Below are 23,447 nucleotides of genomic sequence, written 5' to 3' on the forward strand. Positions count from 1 at the left end.
AATGCAAATGGCCATTTTGACCGTATTGACCACAACCTGGAGTGGCCGGTGCCCTCAGGGAGGTTCTCTCAGGAAGACATTTACCGAACCATACGATTTTGGGCAATATTGGTATCAATATTCATGGTTTTCAATATTGGTAATGAAAATAGCAATTTAGAAAAAAGTTGGCGAAAAACGGGAGTGGCCAGTTCCCTAAAGGAAAGTTTGCCCAGGGAGACATCTACTGAACCAACGAGTATTGGCAATATGGGTATCACAACTCATGGTTTTCAATACTGGCCATTTCGAAAAAAAGTGGCCACAATCTGGAGAGGCCGCTACCTCACGATTGTTCCGATTGGGGGACAAACATCGAACCATACAGATATCATGGTTTTTTATACAAAGCATAAAGAGAAATTGAGCGAAAATAAAATCCAATGATGCTTTGATTTTATCTGACGCATAATTCAACAAAATGGCTTAGTTTTAAAAGCTTTTCTGCTAAGTTCTTTGTCATACTGGTCATGTGTAACATAACCACCTGCACCTGTTTTTAATGAAATTTTAATACTTTTTGACATAAAAAGTCATAAAATTTCAATTGAATCCATACTGCAGAAATGTTAGTTACAAGCATGAGAATGACAGCAACTATGTTTAAAATAGTGTATGCAGTGTGTTAAGTGATTAACTGCTTTGCAATAAAACAAAAGACATTACTTTATCATCTTCGATCAAAAGACACGTTGATGTTTTAGTTGGTCAAGTTTATTGTGATTATTGGAAGGTTTGTGTTTGTGATGATCGGCAAGACTTTCCCACAGCATCGTAACTCGGATGGCTCGGCGACGGGTATCCCCCGCATAGCATGACAACTGATGAGGTGTGGCAAACTAATACTTTAGATCTTAGGAATCGTGCATAAACCACGTGGCCTCACCCCTCTTGCGTGGCTATTTCTCCATACACAATTTTATCTTTTTGTATGAAGCATGATTTTTTTTTGCAACGAGCCAGTTTGCAACCAAATAGGCTGAAATTTGGGATGGTGGCCCAATTTTAAAAAATATATAAAAGATAAAACAATTAGTCATAGTCTCAACATTTTTATCATAAAAGTGTTCAAAAATGTTTTTTACACCAATTCAGTTGTTTTGCAACTATTAGTTTTCAAAAAATGTCAGCAAAAAAAAAAATTTGCGATGCTAAACATAGAAAATTTTCAAATATTCAAAAGATTTTTTAACTAGCCCAAACATGCTAAAATGATTCAAAACACAGGGTAATGCATTTTAAATTGATTTCAGCTGAATACACTAACATTTTCATTGACATTTTGAAGTTTCCTGAAATATTTTTTTGCTCCCTGATTTTTCGGGCCGACAAAAACATAAAATAAAATCAATTGACGAGTCAATTACTAGTTCAATTAATAGTTTTGCCTTTACATGAACTGTAATAACGGCTTCAATTTTATGATCCGCTTAAATTTTTTTTTCAATATGGATACATTAAAAAATCATTCAAATCCCGCCCAAGCATTTCAAGCAAGGCTTCATGGTTTCAGATGATTTATGACTCATCATGTTATTTCCTAGGATTTCATTAAGGCTGACTATTTCTTGGATTTAATGCAGGTGTTTTTTTTTTAAATTTTATGAGGTGCAACAAAGCATTTTGCTGTGTCGTCAGTAAGCCCACATGTGGAATGTAGGTCAGTCTTGGAATCTACGTTTTCCCTTTGCCGACATAATAGCTGGGAAGAATGAATTGCTGCCTAATCAATTGGCCTGTTTACGGGGTGGTGTATTACACGAAGGTGGAGGCACTCGCTAACATTTAGTCGATGGCGCGCGGCTGAAATTATTAATTAACTTTGAATGCATCAATCTGCTGCGATAAAACGTGGACATTGGATTTTCTATCGCGGCGGCACATGGCTAATTCCGTTACACATACCCTTGCGTTCCAGCCTGGCATTAATCGTTCTGATTAAAGCCTTCTGATAGTGAATTAAAAACAGAAGTTTCAGTGCAGTTGAAAAATTAAAACTTGTGCCGTAGATCAGTTTGGGGGTGGGGTCGGCAGAAGGCGAAAAACTAGAAACGGGTGTTAATAGGCATGTGATGAACGTGATAACACGATAAACTCATTTCATGTATGCTGCTGCTGCTGGCGAACTAAATGTTAAATATAGCATGAGATGAATTACTCGTTTCTCCCAGGCTGCCTGGCCACATCTGTCCAGTGAGTGCGGAAAGTCGCGCAGAGCCAGCAATAAATGGAATGGCTGAGATGCGCCGGAGAGCGTTCATATCCCGCAGCAGCAGCAACACCAAAAACGAGCATGGGAATTCACCTGACTTGGTCGGACTGACTGAGCATTAAACCCCCTCTTTTACACTAGGCCGGAGTAGAGCAGCAAAGTGGGAGAAAGATGGGCAGACCCCAGACAGTGATGGCAGCTGATTCGACTTGGGAGATAGCAGTCGCGGTTGCACATCGTAAGAGCAGGAAACACCAAACAGAACGTGGCCAGCAGCAGCAGTTGAGGTATGCACGAGCCTCGCCGGCACTAGCGGTGATGGTGAAGAATGTCATTAAACTGTCATGTACATAAAAGTGTACAGAATATTTCAGTAGAATTCAGAGCTTGTGAAGTGAGCAAGAGAGAGATGAAAATAAATGGAAAATCTTTCTCCAAAGTTATTTTAATTACACTGCCCGTAAAATCCGGCGTGGTCTAACCTTGCTGATATTGCCTGTATTATGTGTGACATTAGAAACGGAAAGGTTTACCACTCTGGAACAATTATTTAAGGGTAATTTCTTTTTAGCATTACATAAAAAGCAAGTGGTGAACACGTGTCGTTCGTTTTTTTCGTATTAAATTTTATGACATTGAAAAAATAATTTTGTTTTCATGCTATGGCATATTAAATGAATTGTTTTATGCTACTGTCGTGCATTTTTACTTATGATTGATGTGCAGAGTAAGACATTGAGTATAAACATTTTGAATTTTCGCGTTTCTTTCATCGTTTTGTCATTTAAACGATTGATTGAGCTAGAAAAAATAGTAAAAAGGTAAATACTATTGAATTTTTATATTACAATGGTGTGAAACATATAGCTGAAAAAATACAATTAAACCATTTAATAAAAACACTCAAAATCCTCACTTAATCAATTTTGACCCAAGGGCAGCCAAATCAGGTTACTTCGTGATCCGGATAACCCAAATGCAACAGCATACCTTTTGCATATTTGCAATCACGTCCTCTGACCTACATTATCGAGCCAGACGTTTGGGCGAAAAACGACACCGTAGCTAACAACGCACTCTAGCCCGACACTTGCCGTAAAATGCAAATCCTACGGTCAAGTAAACTCTACCATGCACGAAATACCCGCTTTTACCGTCAGGCCCAGATTAAATGATTTGACACGGATGATACCTAAGGCCGAAGAACAAAACGCTTCAGTGGATTACACTTGCGGCATCACTTGAACGAGCACCGTTTCTTTTGTTGGCTGGAGAAAAGTATTGTGTTTGATTATTTGATTATTTGTAGGGTTAGTGAAATTTCACGATTTCGCGGACAGCGTGAAATCCGCGAAATTTGGCTTTTTTCACAAAATCCCGTGAAATGTTATGTTTGTGTGAAAATGTAACGATTTTTCTCAAAATAATTAATCAAACTCAAAAAGGAATAAAAATAATCTTATAAACTACTGTAGAATTAAGCTAGTGAATATCCTGGTTTAATAGAGCACCGGATTCGAGTGATAGAAATGACAGTTCTCCCATAAGTAAAGTTAGTGAAATTTCACGATTTCGCGGACAGCGTGAAATTCGCGAAATTTTGCTTTTTCCGCGAAATCCCGTGAAATTTTATGTTCAATTACTATATTATATATATAGGGTTAGTGAATTTTGACGATTCCACGATTCCGGATTCTTGAAATTTATCAATTTTCTCAAATCACTTTTTTTCCAAATGACTTCATAATAAATATTTTAACCATAAAGACTATTTAAGTAAATTTTATTAGTCTTCGTTTGATAAGATTGATATGAACCATTTGAAGAATTATTAAAATTTTCAGTCTCTATAGAAACTAACTAAATTTACTAATATTTTAATTCGCTGTAGTACAAATTTTACTGCTATTTTGTTTAAAATGTATGATTTCAAAAGAAATTAAAAGAATCAAGCTTTGTTTTATTTAAAATAAAATGAAGAGTATTTTTAATCTTTGAAATCACCTTTTTAAAACATTTCAGATTTTTTCTGAGTCCTGTTTTATTTTAAAAATATTTGATTATTTGTGTGAATAATTCCCTTGAACGTTAAAAAATACATTTTTTTGTTTTCTGTTCTTATTTTGAATAAAAATTTCGATTTCGTAACAATTTATAATATTTCTGCCTATGGATTTTAAATTTTGTTTTGTTAAAAAGAGAGATGAAAACCTCTAAAATTATTTTGAATGGTTCAAATGTTGAAGAAAATTTTAACTATTTTACATATTTTAGATGGACAAGATTGTTGAATCTTGCTTTGATATGAAATTCAATAAAATTTAAACTGATAAAACAGAAGCAAATCAGCGAAAAAAAATTTAACCGTTTTTAGTTGAATATTAAAAAAGCAATTCAATAAATGAGAATACGCATGCCTTACATTTTGTTTCAAAATATAAATTGAGCCCATCCGTAAACCAGACGGTTTTTTTTTGATAATTGGGAGTTTTTTTTGTCACGTTCACGTCAGTTTATTGAAGAATAATATATAATAAAGCATAAAAAGTAGTTTCTGTGATTTAAACATAATATTTTCAGAGTTATTTTAACATTTTTCACGTTCCGCGAAATTTGCGTGAAATTCGGTGTTTTGATATTGAGGTCCCCGTGAAATTTGCTATTTTCGAGCGTGAAAAATCACTAAGCCTAATATTTTTTACTGTACATTGAGATACACGCTACGAAATATTTCTTCTTATATTTCTTATAACCTTTAAAATTCAGTACCGATTAAGAATTTATCAGAGACGAAGTTATGAAGTTTGTTGCTCACACACGCACATACTTTACACGGAGAAAAAAGAGTTCCCAAAATCGTGAACAAGCGTTCATGAAAATGGGAACCACGAACAAAGTGTTCAAATCCCATGGTACGATTTTGAAAAACGTACCATGGCATTTGAACACTTTGTTCGTGGTTCCCATTTTCATGAACGCTTGTTCACGATTTTGGGATTTTTATTTTCTCCGTGTATAAGGCACATCCGCTCTGAAAGGAGTATCTTCAAGCAGATTTCCAGGGGACTCACCGGTAGCTTGGTGGAACCGGAGTACCGAAATGATTTGAGACAAATTTGGCAAGAGATTGGCCATAACATGAAGTGGCGGGGAACCCTTTGGGATGTTCCGATGGGGGACTTTTACTGAACCATACGAGTTTGGGCAATATGGGTGACATCATGGATTATTATACCCGGCACAAATTATTTATCTTTGGCAGAAATGGCCATAACCCCGAATGAACGGGTACCCCGCGGATGTTTATAAGAGAGATCATTTAATAAACTATAACACCGACCAAAAAAAATTCTGCGCAGGCTCAACTCGAAGGGAAGCATGAAGTTTGAGAGAAACAGGTGCACTATAAACTTTTCAAAAATATTTCAACAGGACCGAATGGTTTTTCTCCAAAGTTATGGAGAATTAGAGCCTAGGGACCATTCATAAACCACGTGGACACTGTTTTGGAAATCTTTGTCCATCGTGGACAATTTGCATACAAATAAAATATTTTTTTGTATGAAGCGTGGACAATCAAACAAAAAATAATACGATTTTGATTGTAATTCTCAAATGATGACCATAGTATTAACTTAACTTATTGCGGTATTTAGGCGGATATGCCTCGTGCCAAAATTAAAACTTTTTAGGATCGAAGACCTCCTCCTTGAAGTATCACAGAAGCCTTCCTTCTTTCAATGATCTATTTCATCCGTCTCCATCTCTACAGTTGCTTCCCATACATGTGTATCGAAATAGTTGAAGATCAGATGGAAACTGGCACAAACCGACAGACAGACAGACAGACAGATGGGCAGCCGGCGTCCGTCCTCGTCGTTGAGAGATCTATCTGGATTGGCATGCGGCGGATGTTGATGGTGTGCGATAGTGCACAATGACTCAAGTACATTCACGTACCCGACCACTACAAGTGCCGATGAGAACGTGCCTCAGCAGGGCATGATTGTTCACTGCACATAACTGTAATGATAAATGACGTTTATCAACCTCTTTTGGGAGGAGAAGGAATTTATTTTCGAAAAATGTAGGTTGATCTTGATGAGCAGTGGTGTGCAGATTTCCACCATAAAATTCGACAGTCGTCACCGAGGGGATTCCGTTCATTTCGTCTGCGACGTGGGCACATCCACACACAAGTGAAATTGATATGTTTTTCATTTCGTACGACTTTAGACTTCACAAAGATGATGTACAGCTGTGAGACATTTCTTTTTTTCTTGTAATGAGAGTGATTCATGCTGGCAATTTTGTGGTACAGTGAAATGAGAACTATAATTGGATGAGGCTGACCGCGGTGAGCTTTTGTGTTTGAGTGTGTATGTGAAACGAAAGGAAGATGGACTGTGATTACTTCGTTAACTCTTGACAATGCACAATTAAAAGTGAGCTTTTTTGTGCCTGCGATTCACTTGCAGCTCAGGAGAGATTAATGTAATTAATTTAGCTGCGCAAACCATGCCTAAACCACCGATCTACCCTACTTTTCACTCTGCGGGGAGTACACACGACTGTCAGTGTGGGAAACTTGACCAGAGTGAATTAAATGGTGCATAATTATTCAGGTAACAGCATGGCGCCTACGTCACATGGCCACGATGGATATGAAAGGCTTATTAATGTTTACCAAAAATACGATCCGTGCACCGCACGAGCGTTTAATTGCTGTGTTATGTTATAATCAAAGTTAATTAATAAAGTTGTAATCGGCACACTTCATGATGTGAAAGAGGGTTGTCTGAGCAGAACGGAGCAAAGAAATTTGAGGTAAAAGTTTTAATGAGTACGTTCTTGAATTCTTGGAAATATACCCGTTCTCAGACTATTTCTATTCAATTTCTATTATCGGCCTGTCAGCACTTTGATCAAGAATTACAGCTTTCATAATGTGTTTTTGACTGTTCCTAAGTAACAAATAGCTCAAATAAAAGTGAGCAAGTAACTCTCCATTGTTGATTTATCTAAAAATGTTGATGTAATAGCGGAAAACTGCAAAAGTTATGAGATTTGGTCGAGCGGCTTAGAGTGATTAAAATATGTATATTTTCCCTACCTTGAGAAAATTTCTCGTAAGTTTTAATATTCAGGAATACTACAATCCAATTGATTTGAATAAATTGTACATTGTGAGTACGACCATATATTACAAATACAAATTAAGAATTTCAATCCTGAGATATTAAAAAAATGTGTGCTTTCGTGACTCATTTTGAAAATTCTTGCAAGTGTGACAACTGACCAAAGGAAATTTAGTCAGAAAACGTTTTGAGTCACGTACATTAGCATGGTTCAAGGATATATGTAAAACACAAAAGTGTTCAATTCCGTTTGCATCAACCGGAATTACTATGACCTCAGACGTAAGCCTGAAATTTTTAGCTTATTTGGTAAAGGTTGTCCCCCGGATCAAAACATGTAAGAAACATAAGAATAGGAAAACTTGACAGGGTTTTGAGAAATTTTCTATAAGAAGCTGTAAAGAGTCCCGGGCAGACGGTAATGACAAAGTTCATGCCATTTCAATAACAAATCGATAGCGGTGTGCTCTAATGTTCTAACTGAAAATTGGGCCAAAATGAGTTAATGATGCCATCTTTTAGCTAATTAAATTCCCTACAAAACGCTTCTAACAGATCTGAAAAATTCGTTTCCTACGCGGAGATATCGCCTTGCAACCATTTGTACTAACTGACATTTTAGAACGCATCATGGATGTGCTCTCTTATTTTCCATCATGGCTTGACCTTTTGAAAACACGCAAATCCATAAAAATACGATTACACTATAATATTATGGTAAATTGCCAGGTGTCCTTACTAGTTTGAGCAATATTATGGAGCACTATTTTGGAAGGCAAATAGCACAAGTGTGCACATTTGAAAGCGAGAAGGAATTATCAGTTAGGTGTAGTGTGTTAAAATGGTTTAGTGGAGTAGTTTTTTTTTGTTTGGACGACCCATTGATTAGGATTAGTGTATTTAGGTTCTGTAGGTTAGTTTAAAATGTTGTTACGTAGTTTTCTTTGCATGGACGACCCCTGCAGTTGTACTAAGAGTGCACAACGACTTGAAGAATGTTTCAAACTGGACTTTTAGGTTGGGCTAAGTGGGTAATGGGTTGGGGAAAAATGTTGTAACGTCGTTTTTTTGCATGGACGACCCCTGTACGTGAGCTAGGAGTGAACAACGACTTGAAGAATGTTTCAAACTGGACTTTTAGGTTGGGCTAAGTGGGTAATGGGTTGGGGAAAAATGTTGTTACGTCGTTTTTTTTAATGGACGACCCCTACAGTTGAGCTAAGCGTGCACAACGACATGAATAATGTTTCAAATTGGACTTTTGAGTTGGGCTACTATACAATATTATACCATTTTAACAGAATTTAGAGTCATAGAGACGCACCTGAGAAATGGTAAAATCCGTAAAAAAAATACTTTGACTCAATCTCACCCCCCAGACCCAGTGTCACCCCCACTAACGGTACGTAGTATTTTTTTTTGCATATACGAACCCTGCAGTTAAGCTGAGAGTGGACAACGACTTAAAGAATGTTTTCAATTTGGTCTTTTGGGTTGGAACCCACTTGTAAAATGTTGTTACGTAGCTGAAACTTTGCTTACATGTTTCCTGCACAATAAAGCTCATATAAAATCCCATACAAAGTACTTAAAAAGATTAAAAAAAACTCACGACCCACTTAGCCCAACCCAAAATCCAATTTAATATTCTTCAAGTCGTTGTGCACTCTTAGCTCAACAGAAGGGGTCGTCCATGCAAAAAAAACAACATAACAACAATTTTCCCCAACCCATTACCCACTTAGCCCAACCTAAAAGTCAAATTTTAACATTCTTCAAGTCGTTGTGCACTCCTAGCTCAACTGCAGGGGTCGTCCATGCAAAAAAAAAAGACGTAACAACATTTTTCCCCAACCCATTACCCACTTAGCCCAACCTAAAAGGCAAATTTTAACATTCTTCAAGTCGTTGTGCACTCCTAGCACAACTGCAGGGGTCGTCCATGCAAATAAACGACGTAACAACATTTTTCCCCAACCCATTACCCACTGAACCCAACCCAAAAGTCAAATTTAATATTCTTCAAGTTGTTGTGCATTCTTAGCTCAACTGTAGGGGTCGTCCATGCAAAAAAAACGACGTAACAACATTTTTCCCCAACCCATTACCCACTTAGCCCAACCTAAATGTCCAGTTTGAAACATTCTTCAAGTCGTTGTGCACTCCTAGCTCAACAGCAGGGGTCATCCATGCAAAAAAACAACGTAACAAAATTTTTCCCCAACCCATTACCCACTTAGCCCAACCCAAAAGTCAAATTTAATATTCTTCAAGTCGTTGTGCACTCTTAGCTCAACTGTAGGGGTTCTCCAGGCAAAAAAAAACGACGTAACAACATTTTTCCCCAACCCATTACCCACTTAGCCCAACCCAAAAGTCAAATTTAATATTCTTCAAGTCGTTGTGCACTCTTAGCTCAACTGTAGGGGTCGTCCAGGCAAAAAAAAAACGACGTAACAACATTTTTCCCCAACCCATTACCCACTTAGCCCAACCCAAAAGTCAAATTTAATATTCTTCAAGTCGTTGTGCACTCTTAGCTCAACTGCAGGGGTCGTCCATGCAAAAAACTACGTAACAATATCTTTCATAGTTGATTTGCACACTTGGCACAACTGTATGGGTCGTCCATACTTTAAAATATTACGTATTTAATTTGTTTGAGGCACATTTGTTCTATTCAATACATTCATCGATTCCATTGCATGAGACACACTTGTTCCAACTGCAATTCACCATAAATCTAAATAACGGTTTGTGCCTTGGATACCATTCGTTTTTGAAAGGTCGTATGATATTATTGAAATAAAATAAACTAGCTAAAAGTTTTTACAACATCATTTTCTTATGTTTTTAGGAATACATCAACCTAGTATTCGTCATAGTTGATGTATTATGGATGGTTTTACAATTATATTCATAAAAAATATAATTTCACTAATTTTTTCATACAAAAATTTTGATTTAAATGCTAATTTTTCCAAAAGGTTAATTTTCCTACCAAATTCAAACTAAAATAAGTGTTTGAAAAAAGTTTTGATATAAAATGTTTTTCTTACGCTTAAATTAACCAACTCGTGAAAAAATAACATTGAAACAACTAATTTGAACTATTTTAACAATAAATTTACTTTGCACGCTTTTGTACCAAAGCCCTGTGCACGTTTGTGCTAACTCATACAAATTACCTCCCAAAACACACTTGTGCCAATTGCAAGCATGATTTTTTTTCGTATTTTCTCTGCCAAAATTTTTCTAGCATTTCAAAAGTTTTCATATTTCACAATGTCTTTAAGTAATGTCAGGTGCATACTTTAAAATTGTTAGAACAATTGTTTGTCGAATAGTTTTCCAGAAACAGTAATTCAAAGTTTAAAAATCGATTTTCTCGCAACTACCAAAATGTCAGTTAGTATAAGAGAGCACACCGCTATCGAAATACTGTTAAAATAACAGAAAATGTTATGGAATCTTCCTGAAAAATCCATTTTTGCATAAGAGTTTAATAACAGGTTATGTTATGATAACAAAATTTGTTATTGGTCTGATATTGGTTAAAAGCCAAAACAATTTTGAAATAACATTTTGTGTTATGGAAGAATATCTCCAACTGTTATTGGGATGATCGTATTAGTTGTTAAAATAACAAAAAATAATAACAAAGATTTGTTCGAAGAATAACTAAAAATATTATTAGTCTGTTATTACAATAACAATCCAATAACAAAAAAATCATAACGACGAATAACAAATCTTGTTATAAATAACATAAAATGTTATTGACCTAGTATTTTCAAATATCAAAAAATGTTATTCCCAAGTTATTTCCGTCTGCTCGGGGTTACAATTCTCCATAGTAAATTGATTAATGATCCATACTAACTTCAGATCAAAACTGGAACAACGGAACCATAACCAAATCAGTTAAAATTTTCAGGCTAGCTTCTGGGGTCATAGCATTTTAAAACTCCGGTTGAAGCATACAAAATTGATCACTTTTGTCTTTATCATCATCCGTTATCCACGCTAACGTACATGTCCAACTATGTATTGTAAAGGGTTTTTTTATATTAAACTAAACTAAATTAGAACCAAGAAAAAATCTGTACAGCATCAATAATATCTAGCATTTAAGAAAAAATGATAGAAGTAGTTTGGCTCGAGATGAACGATTTTTCAGAACAAGGGTTTTTCGGTTGCTTCTAGGCCGCTAAACAACTCCCCAAAATTTCGGAGCTATTGGTTGCGTCCAAACTTTGCCCATTGTAATACAATTTTGTATGGGAATTCCTTCCTTCTTTTTACATTTGAATTTTTATGATTGTCATTTTTTACTATTTTTATTAAACCAAAAAAAAAAATGCGTTAAAACTGAGAAATTTGATTTGATTTGATCGATTTTAATATTTTTCTTATAACGACGAGCCAGTCTAGTCAGTAGTCCACATAAGTTTGAAGAATAGACAAACAATCGATTACATAGTTGTTTTCCGGAAAAAGAACTTTTTGAAGGTTTTTGAAAAATATAATATTCATTGAGGTACGTTTTAAGAAGAAAAATTAAAAAGCAGCACGTATTCGCAATTTATTTGGCACGCTCTTTGGGATACGGGCTCTCTAAGAATATTTTTTTGTAATGATGGGAAAATGATTTTTAGGACCTTACGAAAATAACACTGACCTTTTTTTTGGGTTATTTTAAGCATCTGTGCAAATTTTGAGTGAAATCGGTTGCGATTAACCCATTGATACCCGAGCCTAAAGTTGGTTTGGTTTTTTAAATCGCTAATAACGTTTCAGGATCGAGTTTTACAGCTTTGGTATGATCTACAAAGTTGTAGAGCATTAAATTTCCAATGGGAATCTCACTTTTGGGAATAATTTAATGGAATTTTTTCGATTTTTCCCATAAAAACTTCACCTTCGAGTATCAATTGGTAAGTGTTGACCGATTTTGCTCATATTTGGCCCAGAGTCCTAAAATTGATCAAGGAATAATATTCTTGTGGCTTGTGGAGCGAGGTTTTGAGAAAATGTTTCATATTCTGGGCACCCTACTGTGCAGGCTCAACTCGAGGGGAAGCATGAAGTGAAATACGTGCACTTTGAATTTTAAAAAAATATTTAGTTTGGGCCGAATGGTTTTTCTTCAAATTGGGGATAATATGGGTGGTTCGTCGCTGTCGCATACAAACAAAAATTGCATGCAATATGTTGGAGTAGCGATCAGCACTAATTCTCCATATAAAATTTGGAGATAACCATTCGGCCCAGACTAAACATTTTTGTGCACGATGTGCGATGTGCACGTGTTTCTGGGGACCCCAAACTTCATGCTTCTCCTCGAGTTGAGCCTGCGCAGAAATTTTGTTGGTCAGTGTTAAAGGCTAGTTTAGAAAAAAAAAAAAGATTTTTGGGTCAATATGACCCATAAGGCCTGTAAGGGCCAATCTACTCTTGATGTTCTTAACTTTTGGATTTAATGCTCTTAATTTTTATTGTTCCTAGAAGCTTTAGATATTTGAGTAGAAAAACACTATTTCACGAAACCTTGTAAAAAGGTTACACACTAAATGACGTTATTAACTCAATTTGGCCCAAAGTGCAAGTAGGACAAGATAACACGAGCACGACGATATATTAAAAAAACTTTAAGTTTTCCTGTATGAAAAAAATCAATAAAGTGTGCAACCAAATATTAAAAATTTACTAAAACTATTGATAGACACTTTGATTGTTTAATGGTACTAATATTTTGTTTGCTAACACAGTTGTAAGATTTGACTGTATCAAAATAAATATAAGGTTTAAAATAAGAATTCAGTTTGACCCACTTGTGCCTAAATAATTAGGGCTACTTAATTTCAGTTTAAAGGTTTCGATCGGCAACATCATTAGAGTTTGATCCACATAGTTCTTGCACATTCCGATTAAAGTCGAACGGTGCGTTAAACTTGGTTGAAGCAACAGTAAAAATTGATGAACTCTCGTTAGGAAAGGAACGGGTACTTAACCCTTTCAGCTCAGAATCGATTCTATTCGTTCATGCCAGGCCGCTACAAATCTACAAAGAAAAGAGAAGCGGTAATTTCCCAATATTACACACCACCAAACCACTGCCCCAGTGTTTTGCTACTTGTTCTCACGGTTGCAATTATCGTCAAGCGAAAAAATTAAATTCAAATCAGCTGCCGGATTCCAGTTCACTGTACCTCTACCTCAAAACCTAAACTAGAGGCCAACCACCAATGCCAATGGATGCTGCGTGCAGTGCTCAATTGGTTGGTGAGCCTCATGCATGTTTTGGTTTGTTATTTGCCTCCTTGCTTATTACGGTTCTAAATTCCTAGCTATTTGCAGATTCCGTCACAATTTTCAAATTTTGCCTGTGCTGCAATTCCGTTGGATCGAATCGATTCTGACCTGATTGCGGTCAAGAACAAACAACGAACCGCACTTTGTCTGACATTGTAACGTGAGCCAAACAGTGGCATAATAAAGGGTTGTAGTTTTGGAGTTATGAGTTATGAGTTCCGACAGTCCAGATGAAGGAGTCTTCTTCCTGGAAAAGGAAACCTGCTTCGATAGAGTCGTTGATCGGCAGTTGGACTCTCAATTCAAAGGTGGTTCAGTTCGAATACCAGGATGAAATGAATCCTATGAGTTAAAAAGTTAAAAAAAACGCCCAGTTCCGTTATGAATTCGCAAGAACGCTGACATGCATTTTTTTCATGTAGAACTTATTTGGCAGGCGTGGTTGAATGGTTACGCTGTCCACTTTGCAAGCGGATGATCATGGGTTTGATTCCCATCTGCTCCTGCCTTCCATCGGATGGGGAACGAAAATGGACAAACAACACACCAAACCAAGCCTGCTCCGGTGGAATCGTTGGTGGCGGTTGGACTCGCAATCCAAAGGTCGTCAGTTCGAACCCTGGGGCGGTAGGTTCCTTCGAGTTGAAAGAGGTTTGGGTGGTCTTCCCCATTAAAGCGTTCGGACTCCTAGGTTCGAGCAGAAACATTCAACAGATACAACAAAAGACTTGGGAGTAGTTAATGTGGATGGTTTGATTTTTTTTTTTGAACATTATTGAATTTTTACTTATCTTAAGTGTGTATGTCTAATGACCAGTTTTAAACGTTTATTTTTAGAGAAAAAATGGTGCACGTACACAAGCTTAACATAAATACGCCACGTGCGAAATCTATTAGGACAGAACATTTGCACATATTTAGCGCATGAAGAAAAATGAACAGCGAATAACAGTATAAAGTTGGCACACATAATTGCACATGGGAAAAGGTATGTCTGCGCCTTCCTGAATGCCAGATGAATTACAATCCTAAGTGCCGTTAAATTGTAAATTTGATTACCAGTTGTGTGTGTGTGTGTGTATGTACGACCGATGGATTGCCCGATCGATTGGCCCGTATTGCAAAAGCTATGATAAGAGAAGACACAACAATGTGGGAAAGGCTTCCGTGATTGGTTTCGTGGCCACATGTGCTAACGCCAGGGTCTTGGCCAGGTTTGCGCGCCAACCATGGCATTATCTGTTACTCATCTGGCCGAACCGCACATCTAAACCACAATCGATCATGGGCAGACTTGGGTCTCACGCACCTCGAAGCCCTTTTTAGTATCAGTTAGGGGCTCGACACTGTACACAGTAGCGCAAAATGTCAGTTATGTTTAGATTTCATGATTGTAAATTAATTTGTACTCGCATGAAACTACACAATCTGTTCATAAATTTATTTTGAAAATGTTTTTGTGTATCTTAGTTAAATTAAAAAAAAATGCCATTCAGTGTATTGTACTGGATGGCGGTGGAATTTCATGTAAGGGGTATAGTGTTCAATTTATTGCTATGTTCTTGTAAAACAAGAGTAAGGAGGACGGATGGTATTAATTTCGAATCAATTAATAGCTTGAATTACACATAACAATTACGACCAGGGCGATCATGTTTAAACGTTATAAAATCAATTAATAATTTTGCTATGAGCAATTACATCATGTGCTGGAGGGTTTCTTCGTGGAAACCACACGGACTAAAGAGGAAACTTGGAAGGTTTTGATTTACATGCTGAGAACAGAATTCATATTTTTTTTGAGGTAATTTTGTGGTGATGATTAAAATTTAATCATCACCACAAAATTACCTCAAAAAAAATATTAATAGTGTATTAATAGTGTATTTATAACATTTGAAAAGCGTTTTAAAGGCTAAATCTCAAAACCAAATCAATCAAGCATAACTCAAACGTGAGGTCCGAGTTTTATCGATGTAAAAAAACGTTTTTTACGAAATAGTAGTTTATGCAACAAGTTGCAAAAAGAGGATTTTTTCAGCACGAGTCGTACATTTATCCAACGAGGTTCACCGAGTTGGATAAATACGAAGGGTGCTGAAAAAATCAAGTTTTGAAACGAGTTCCATACAACATTTTTTGCAATTCCGAAAAACACCCATTGAGTGAAATTTTAAGTCAAATTTTCAAGTATTTTGTCAATAAATCGTTTAAATCAAAATTTTTTTGAAAAGTGTTACTTTTCGAAACAAGTGCTGAAAAGTTCAACTTTTCAGCACCCATTTCAGTGCTGAAAAGTAGAACTTTTCAGCATTAATTTTGAAAAGTGTTGCTATTCGATTCTGTTATTTTTGGTACAGAAAAGTAGGCTATTTCGTCGTTCAAGAATGACAGGAAAAGTAAGTAGTTTCACGACGGAATTGCAAAAAGATTATTTTAACCACTTATTTTACCTTGAAAACGAGCCATTATATATTTATAAATTTTTAGGTTTGTTTAATTTAAATTTAATTATACATTTAAAGCTTTAAATTGCACTAAAACCGCTTTCCATATTAAGACTGTATTCACGTTTCACCTTAGTTGACGGAATAACATATCATGTTTGGTTTTGGTTACAATACAAGCGTCATTAATAAAGAAGTCATCTATTTGCATTTCTAAACCCAGACAACACTGCGCAAAATTCAGTAGTTTGTCCAAACACTTCAATCGAAGCGTTTTCAGATTGCCGCCAGTTTCGCACGTGCTTTCGACGCGTGTAAATATTTAAGTTGAAGCTCACTTGAATCATTTGGCACTACTCAAGTAATTTGGCGAACTCCACCCGATGGCGCTTGCCGGCAGCTTTATTTGCTTTCTATGTTTTCTTTACGTCTGATCAATGTCAGAAAAGAGTGAGCTCGTTTGTAAACAATCAAATTATGACCCACAGGAAAGTACAGCACTCAAACGTGAGGTTAAACCATCATGACGATGTATGGCATAAACAGATCTTGTATAGAGCTACAATTTATTAAAATCGCAGCGAATTCGTCCTCAGTCCCCCCCCCCCCCTCATTGTGAGAAGAAGAGAGAAAATGCCGAAACTGCATCAAAAAGCGGTCCAAATTAAGACTAAAAGTGGGTATATGCAAAGCAATTCTCATTAGCGAGGAATCAATTAGCGAAAACAAAATCCATTTCACTTGCTAATCACCCACCACCACTCTCGAATGTTAGTGGGAAGTGAAAATTGGACGACCTCTTGGCCGGTGATGTTGTGAAAATGTTTGGAATCCGGAGCATTGTAAAATCATGGTTAGGAGCACTTTCGATTGTAAAGTTTTCGCTAGATATCGACGCTTGAACATGCTGCCGTCCATCGCAGCACATACTATCGATAATTTCATAACCAACGGAGAAAGATACAACGATAATTTTCCAATGTTTTGGAAAAATATCATTTTTCGGGGGTCAAATAATCGAAAAAGTCGAACTTGTTATACCGTGACGTAACCGAAATGACGTCGAATAACGTTGTAAATGTAAGTTTGACTACCGGAGATAATTCGGGTTTCCGGAGGTGGTTTTGAGGTGTATTTGCTGATTGAGGTTCCCGAAAACACGATATTTCGGGTTATTGCAGTTTATAATTCACTTGCGTCAAAAGTCAAGGTTATAACTCTTTGACTGTTTGTAAAAGTTGGTTTTACAAGCCTTCAACTATACAAAACCCAATCACAACATCTATTTCGCAATTAAATCAAGTTTAAACTTTTCCCAGAAGCATACTAGCCCGGAGAATGTGTCACAGTTTCATGATCTTCCCGTCTGTGTCAGGTCTCATTTTGCTAGCATTTTTTGTGTATTCAAAAAACATTTCGAAAACATTAAAATCAACATAACAAATTAAGAAAACATTAAAATCAACTTTTAAATAACATTAAAATCGACTTGTTTCGATAGTCAAACTATATTGCCAATGTTATAAGTTTTGAAGAAAAGTTGTTAAATAAATTGATGATTAAAACTTTTGAAAAGCTCCAAATTAACAAATAAAGCTTACAAACATCATACAGAAATGATGTTTTTCATGAAAAGAACAAGTCTTTCAGCTATTGAATACAATAGTAAAGCTTTGAATATAGATTTAAAATCTAATTGCTAGTTTTACCTGAATCACGGCGCGTCGAAAACTCAGTTTTTTATTTTCAAAAAATCATATCTCAGAATCCTGTCAATAGATGTTTGGATATGTTACGTAAAACATCCTGAAAATCATTGACAAATATTATCAACTGTGAGCTCTTTTTTCTCGCTATTTTTTGAACCACCCTATTTCGTATAAAAGCATCCTAATCGCATTTGTCCACATAAGCCACTGAACGGAATGAATTGTGTGAGTTGGCGGATAATGACCTTCATATATTCGGTTGCTAGATAAGTGACCAGAAATAAACTCAAATAGCATCATATTAGGGTAATTAAGGGGTTACATACATGTAAATCGGCAAAAATGTCTAGGGTTGGTATTGGCACACACTCAAACTTTTTTTTAAGTTGTTTTTGGCGTCATCCATAAAGTATGTCACGCTCTAGGGGGGGAGGGGGGTCTGAGCAAGTGTGACATTGCATGTTATAAGTATAGGAAAAGCGTGACGTAAATTTTGGCTGATTTTAGCGTGACGTAAGGCTTTCAGGACCTAAACATAAACATTTTTAACTATAATCAATATAAATTTGAAAACATTTGGTTGCATCATTGCCGCTATTTTAAGTTAGCAGTTTCAAAAAATGGGTGCCACGATATCTCAACACTGCTTCGACCAATTCGGCTCAAAATTTTGGTGAAGACTCATTAAACCGGTCCCGTGTGCATGACGAAGGCCGATTTAAAAAAGTTTATTAAAAAAAAGATAAAAATATTTTTGTGTTTTTCATATAAAAAAAATCGTCAATTTTTGATTTTTTTATTTTTTTGAAAAGCAAAATTTCAAAACCGGGCTTCGTCATGCACAAGGGATATGTCTTGAGAGTCTTCACCCCAAATTTTAGCCAATTTGGTCCATCCAATCTCGAGATATCGTGGCACCCGTAAATCAACTCGTTGTTCCGAGAAAAACGCTCACAAAGTTTGACAGTCCGCTTTGCGCATGGCAACACTTTAAACTCAAATCGTCTTCTACTCGCTTATATCATGACATATCTTCATGAAACTTTCAGGAGTGATTGGAATTCATCTTTTTAAAGGATTTAATAAATATTCAGGAATATGAAATATTGAGATTTTCTACATGTATGTAACCCCTCAAATGTAATTGGACCTTTCCAACGAAACTTCATGTTTAAAGATCTGGCAAATTATGTCACCCATTTTAGTTACGCAGATTAAGTTATTATTTTAGTAAATAAAAACGAGTAAGAATTACTTCTTTTAAAAACTTAAAAATAGAAGCGTAATCCATAAAAGTAACTTAATTCTCAGACGGAGCAAATCAATATATTCCTAAACTTTCTCATTGCAGAATCGAACCCACGACGATCCGCTTACGAAGTATAAATAATGATAACAGTCCTCCTCGGCAGCTCCCTACCATACATGAAAAGATATTTTTAGCAAAGATGTAATGTATAGAAAAATACAACTTCATCATCTTCTTATAAATTAGGTTCGGTAGACAACTGTATCTAAATTTACTAAATCGTTTTGTATACGCACGTGTTTGGAACGCTCCATGCTAAAATTTCGCAGATCTCTTGTTGTGAGTGTCTGCCATAACGGAGGTGTGTCGGCAATTCTTTCTGTTGCGTACGTGTTTGTGTGTGTTGGAAACTAATTTGATGTTGATGTTGTTAATGAAATAACAATTGGAATTAGCTGCGTTTTCCTGGCAGCACAGATTCTTCAGAAGAGGCGCCACCACCAGCTCAGCTGAATGGAATAACGCTTTTCAAATTGCTCATTAATTGGCGCAGATTTTGCTCATTTGGTGATGGCGAGAGGTGAGAACATTTTTTGATCACTTGTGATCTACTTTATTTGTTATTCAGCAAAGCGAGTTTGAAGATTATAGCGTAACTTATTTAGTGATAAGATAAGGCAAAAATGATTATTCAAATGAAGACATAAGAAAGAATTTTGATCTATCAACGACTTTGACTTTAGTCCACTTATCAATCTGCTATTTGAATCGGTTTCGGTTAGATTCACATAATCCCAAAATAAGTTTATCATATTAGTTTCTTAAATTATGAGCGAGTCTGCAAGCAAGGAAAAACTATTTAACATTGACCCCAAAATCGTAAAACAATTTAATGGTTCTTCGTTTAACTACCAACCTCCTCTATAGTTTTAGAGCAACGAATTCTTACCAAATGGTATAAAACACATTTTTGATAGAATACAGTTTCAATGCAACCATCAATCAATGCAATATCTGCATTAAAGATTTTTTATTTCTTCATACGCAGGTAACTTTTTTTATATATACACTCAACCCCCGGTGATTGGCACTTTTTTAGTTTGTACCCCGTTGGTTGGTCAAAGTCAAACTAAAAAGTGACGAACTGTCACTTTTTACACGGCGCTCACGCACACTATCAAAACAAACGTTTGGTAGTTTTTTTTTGTTTTATTATAGAGATTTTACACCATTGTGCATTCATCTCTTCAAGGTGGATAGTGAAAGAGGAAAGATTACATAGTTTAAAATCACTTTTCTAGCTGTATTTCAATAATTGTTACCATGCCTTTTTTCTAACGATTTCTGTCTATGTTTCAAAACGTTTGGTAGTGTGTGTGAACTCCGTGTAAAAGGCGTGTCAAACTAAAAAGTGACCCCGTTCGTTTGACAACAGTTGGTGTCAAACCATCGGGGATTGAGTGTATATGTGAAAACACAATTGTATTATTCGCCGCTTCACAGCCAATTTGCACTGTTTTGTGTAAAGTAAGCTCTGATGGTCGGTTTCACATATAAAGTTGGTTCGGTAATTTATTGTGCACTTTACAGTCAAAATTGGCATTATTTTGAGCGGTGATGGTTCAAGGCTGTTTTTTCAAGACGAGTTCAGACTCTAACGATAGTCTGCGGGTTCGAGCTAACGACGGGCATTGCACATTTGTGAGCATTTAGGAACACGTCCGACCGTTTGCGGGTGATTTTTTAGATGGCAATTATCATATATTGCTATAACAACAGACATGCGGAAGTTTTGAACATACGTTAATTGCAGACTCCAGGCAAAAAGAACGACATTGTGTGGCAAATGTTTGTTGATGATGAAGTACGTGCTTGCTGTGTGCACATGCAATTATATTAATATAATTAGCTGTGTATAATTTCTAACAAACAATACTAATTTTGTTTTTTTTTGTTTCTTTTCCAGGACTTTATATTTTGCACCCCATGAAATAAATATTTGAAGAAGTTTTCTACGGACATTGAACCAGTTTTGGTAAGAAATCAGAGTTTGGGAAGCTCTTTCACGTAGGTATGACTAAAAGGTAAAATAGGCTAGATTTACTTATAAATTTGTCTAATAGCTGAGCCAGCCTATCTAATAAGTTTATAACTTATACCGAAAAAAAACAAACTGATTTTGTCTGCTATAACTTAAACCGGGGCCGGTGGTGTAGTGGTAACCATCACGCCTTCCATCGGACGGGGAAGTAAATGTTGGCCCCGGTCTAACCTAGAGGTAAGGTCGTTAGTTCAGTCCATGTCGTCTACCTGGATCCTGTCTTGGTAGAGTCGCTGGTAGGTAGTTGGACTCACAATCCAAAGGTTCGAATCTTGGGGTGGATTGAAGCTTAGGTTAAATAGAGGTTTGCAATTGCCTCAACAAATAAGCCTTCGGACTCCTAGTTTCGAGTAGGAATCTCGCAATCGAGAACGTCAAGGCAATGCTGTAGAGCGAACAATTTATTTATTTTAACTTAAACCTTTTAACGCATTCTCAAGTTACAATTTGAAGGCTCTCACAATTGCAAACAATTGTGCTTACCTCAGCAGTTTACCAAAGTTAAGATTTGTAGGTTTATGCATTCACCAACTGATGCTTGTCCGAAACAACGGTTTGTCATTACTTTATTCTTAAAGATAACGGCATTTGTCAAAACCCCTTTTTCGGGCTGCCGAACTCGAACATACACGTTTTCAACTAAAATCTTCCCACATCACATCGCCCTAGCAGAGTGATGTCAATAAACACCTAATGGTTGCGGTTGGTTTTAAATGGTCTAATGGTTTTCGGGCCAAATAACTCTTAACATACATTAAGCTTGAGCTTGTTTTGTTTAATTTGCTGTTTTGTTAATTTTCGCACCTTTTTAAGAAACATCTCGTTCACTTCTTTCTCACCGGTGTTGTTTCCGTCCTCGTCGTCTTGGTTTTTGACTTTCTCTCACCCGTCATTCTGGCACTTGGTTGTGATGTTTGGTTGCTAAACATTCTAAAAGTTATTTCCTTAATAGTCCTGATTACATTAAGCTCCAGCGATTGCACTGATAAGCTCGGTTAGATGACTGCGTTGGCTGATCCAACGAAAGCAATAAATGTATGTCAGCTATTATTTCGAGCTGTTAAAATTTCCTGGTGATTAATGTTTTTCCGTCATAGCAGATATGATTTATTTTTTATCATATTTGATTTTTTTGATTCATTTTCTATTTATTTACATTCTAAAAAACGAAAAACGAGCTTCAATATTGGAAAATACTTCCATAACCATTCCATATTTTAATGTGAAACTAGCTGCCCAATATGTTGTGAATTCAAGCAGCCCAAACCAATTATTTTTTTAAATTTATTTAGTCCGAAAAAATAAAGATTTTTTTGGACTTAGAAAAAAAAACTGCATGTCCCACCGAACAATATTGCCGGAGACTGCGAAAAAATCGTTTTCTTCTATGGCTTTATCTGAACATTTTTTTACGTGCGGAGCAACATAAATACTTGTTTTGACATTAAAGCCGAATTTCAAAATTTGAAGACAAACTTTTGTCAAATTTCCCCTTTTATATAATCAAAACTCATCATTAACTCATAAAGTATAAAGTGATAAATGGTACAAAGATCCTAAAATCTATGGATATCAACCCAGAGCAATGACCTGTCTTTTCCACTGTCTTCGACCCAGTAATAACAACTTTCACAAAGCACCGGCCCTAAGACTCGTAAGCCTACCATGCCTGATATGTGAGGCAGCGCTCACTCGTGCACTTTTCATTTTTCCATCGCATTGAACTTGAACCAATAGCGGCGTCCTTCCAAGGCCGCCTGTGTTAACGAGGAGTGTGTTTGTGTGCGAGTTTGAGTGTGTGAACTTGGCATGTTGGGTTGAATTCCATGAGCAGTTTCATGCTGCTGCTGCTGGCAAACATAACGTGCGAGAGCAACAAACGAAGAAAGGCCTACTCTGCTATGTTATATAATGGAGGATCGCGTGCGCTTGCCAACCCCTTTTCTCTTCATTTCCCTCCCGCTTAAGTGAACCGTTCATTCTGACTGATGATCAGGGTTGATGTTTGCCGGTCTTCTTCTGGTCAGTTCTTTTTTCTTCTAAGTCATTTGGTGTGTTTTTTTCGCTTGCGTTGCATAGCATAAACAAGTGATGACTACGCACAATTTTCTTACGTGGGTGGAAGCAATCATTAAGATCATTATAATATTAGCACGGAAATAGTCCTATCTCTGATCATTTCACTTGTTAAGCAGTTGAATATTGATTTCACCCTTTAAGTAAATAATCTGTAAGTA

At 36.3% G+C, this 23,447-nt stretch overlaps 1 protein-coding gene across 2 annotated transcripts in view; it reads left to right on the top strand.

Annotated features, from left to right (window-relative positions):
* LOC120425491 (uncharacterized) overlaps positions 1 to 23,447 on the top strand; it is an 83,929-nt gene that overhangs the window by 38,044 nt on the left and 22,438 nt on the right. Inside the window, exon 2 of one of the 2 annotated variants that reach the window (XM_039590040.2) lies at positions 21,076 to 21,180. The gene's annotated coding sequence lies outside the window, so the exon portion shown is untranslated. The remainder of the gene's footprint in view (positions 1 to 21,075; positions 21,181 to 23,447) is intronic. The other variant, XM_039590039.2, reaches the window with a different exon arrangement.

Source organism: Culex pipiens, chromosome 1, assembly GCF_016801865.2.
Source record: "Culex pipiens pallens isolate TS chromosome 1, TS_CPP_V2, whole genome shotgun sequence".
NCBI classification, from domain to species: Eukaryota; Metazoa; Arthropoda; class Insecta; order Diptera; family Culicidae; genus Culex; species Culex pipiens.